General features: G+C 42.8%; 1 pseudogene; it reads left to right on the top strand.

The window, feature by feature from the left end:
- Window positions 1-581: 581 nt before the first annotated feature.
- Window positions 582-1,528, top strand: LOC101282822 (olfactory receptor 2A2-like; annotated as a pseudogene).
- The last annotated feature ends 1,385 nt before the right edge of the window (window positions 1,529-2,913 follow it).

The raw sequence follows: 2,913 nt of genomic DNA, 5'->3' as shown, positions 1-2,913 counted from the left end.
AAAAAAATTGGTAAAGTGTATATACTAGTATTGTTTATAATTCCTGATACTTATCTGAAATTTTGAATTACTTTAGAATAAAAAGTAAGAAAAACAAAAAGGCAGAGAAATATTGAAGAAAAAACTCAGTGAAGTAGGGACAAGCATAGAAGCCTACTCCGAATTCACTTCAGATAAATAACTCCAGTTTTCATTGTTATCCAGCTCTGACCTTTCCACCACACTTTAGTCCTTTACAGACTGTCATTAAGAATGGAGGCGGGGGGGCTTCCCTGGTGGCGCAGTGGTTGAGAATGTGTCTGCCAATGCAGGGGACACGGGTTTGAGCCCTGGTCCGGGAAGATCCCACATGCCGCGGAGCAACTAAGCCTGTGTGCCACAACTACTGAGCCTGCACTGTAGAGCCTGAAGCCTGTGCACCTAGAGCCCGTGCTCTGCAACAACAGAAGCCACCACAATGAGAAGCCTGTGCACCGCAATGATGAGTAGCCCCTGCTCACCGCAACGAGAGAAAAGCCCGCGCGCAGCAACGAAGACCCAACACAGCCATAAATAAATAAATTTATATATAAAAAAACAGAATGGAGGGGAACCAATCATGGGTCACAGAGTTCATCCTGGTGGGATTCCAGCTCAGTGAAGACATAGAACTTTTCCTCTTCGTTATCTTCTTCCTATTTTATATCTTCAACCTGCTGGCAAATGGCATGATCTTGGGACTCATTTGCCTAGACCCCAGACTGCACTCCCCCATGTACTCCTTCCTTTCTCATCTGGCCATCACTGACGTATCTTATGCTTCCAGCAATTTACCCAATATGCTGGAAAACTTAGTGAAACACAAAAAAACTGTCTCCTATTTCTCATGCACCAAGCAGATGGTTTTCTATTGGCTTTTGCTTCCGTAGAGCACCTGACTTTGGTGGTGATGTCCAGTGACAGGTATGTGGCGATCTGCCATTCCCTCCAGTACACTGTCATCATGAACTGGAGAGCGTGCACGTTCCTGGCCATCATTTGCTGGCCATGTGGATTTTCCCTGGCCCTAGTACAAGAAAGTCTCTTTCTAAGGCTGCCCTTCTGTGGGCCCCAGAAGGTGAACTACTTCTGTGAAATCTGATCTGTCCTCAAAGTGACCTGTGGTGAAACCTGGATCAATGAAATTTTCCTCTTTGCTGACGGTGTGTTTATCTTAACTGAGCCCCTTTCCCTGATGCTGGTCTCCTACGTGCGCATCCTGTGGGCCATCCTGAAGATCCAGTCAAAGGAGGGCCGCAAGAAAGCCTTTTCCACCTGCTCCTCCCACCTCGGTGTGGTTGGGTTCTACTTTGGCATCGCCATGATGGTTTATATGGTCGCCGACAGTAGTCAATGAGAGGAGCAGCTGAAGATCCTTTTCCTGTTTTACACTGTCTTCAACCCATTGCTCAACCCCCTCATCTACAGTGTAAGGGATGCTCAAGTGAAGGCTGCTTTCCACAGAGTATTGCAGAAAAGTAGAACAATATGGCACAAGGCACAATTATAGTTTAGTGAATTTTTCCCCTAGAGCTCAAGAAAATTTTCCAACAAAATACATGACTTAAGGATGAGAATTATCTAAGAGTAACATCACAAAGATGGGAGAATAGGAATCCCCAAGCCCCCCCTTCCTCCATGAAGATGACATAATATAGATCAAATTGCCTTTCTGAGAACACCAGAAACCACATAGGAGTTTGCAGCACCCCAGACTAGCCCAAAGCCAAGAAGAGATAGAGTGAAGCTTTTAGGCAAAGTTATGGCATTTTATTACCATATCCACCTCGGCTCCCTGACCCACTGTGTTAGGATCTGGAGAAAATTCCCAACTCCCAGCTCTTTGTCAAGAGGGAAAGAGAAGAGTGGACCATGCCTACTACATTCTAGCTTTTCGGGTGGTGGTGGAGCCTGCGAGCATGACTTCTGTCACGCCTGACTCTGAGCCCTGATGGGAATGGCAATGGCAGTTTGGACTCCATGTTTCGACCACTGAGGAACATAGCAAGCACCCAACTTTTTACAGTAATACAGAGATTTTTGAATTTTTACAATTCTAATAGATGTGCAGTGGTATCTCATTCTTGTTTTAATAGAAAATTCCCTGATGACATGTGATGTTGAGTGTGTTTACAAGTGCTTCCTTGCCACCTGTATATCTTTTTTGGTGAGGTATCTCTACATTTTTGCCCATTTTTATGTAATAAACTTTATTTTTTAGAGTAATTTTAGATTCACAGCAAAATTAAGTGGCAAGTACAGAGATAACCAATATACCCCCTGCCTCCACACATGCAAAACCTCCCCCATTATCACCATCTCCCCACAGAGTGGCACCTTCATTATCATTCATCCACCTGCATTGACACATCATCACCCGAAGTCCACACCTTACATAAGTTTTCACTCATGGTGTTGTATATTCTCTATGTTTGCACGAGTGTATAATTATGTGCATCCACCATTATACTATCATAAAGAGTAGTATCACTGCCCTAAAAAATCACCTCTTCTTCCTCCCTCATTACTAATCCCTGGCAACCACTGATCTCTTAATTGCCTCCATAGTTTTGGTTTTTCAGAATGTCATATAGTTAGAATTATAAAGTGTGTAGTTTTTTCACATTGACTCCCTTCACTCAGTCGTATGGATTTAAGTTTCTTCTATGTCTTTTTTTATATGCTTGATAGTTCATTTCTTTTTAGTGCAAAATAAGATTCTGTCGTCTTGATGCACCACAGTTTATCCATTTGCCAACTGACGGACCACTTGAGTGCTTTCAAATTTAGGCAATTATGAATTTAACTGCTTTAAACATCTCTGTACAGGTTTTTATGTAAACTTACGTTTTCAGATCTTTTGGATAAATACCTAGTAGTGCAATTGGTATATCA

This window comes from Orcinus orca, chromosome 9 (genome assembly GCF_937001465.1).
Source record: "Orcinus orca chromosome 9, mOrcOrc1.1, whole genome shotgun sequence".
NCBI classification, from domain to species: Eukaryota; Metazoa; Chordata; class Mammalia; order Artiodactyla; family Delphinidae; genus Orcinus; species Orcinus orca.
Note: the sequence above shows the minus strand (reverse complement) of the source record. Positions and strands in the feature narration are given on the sequence as shown.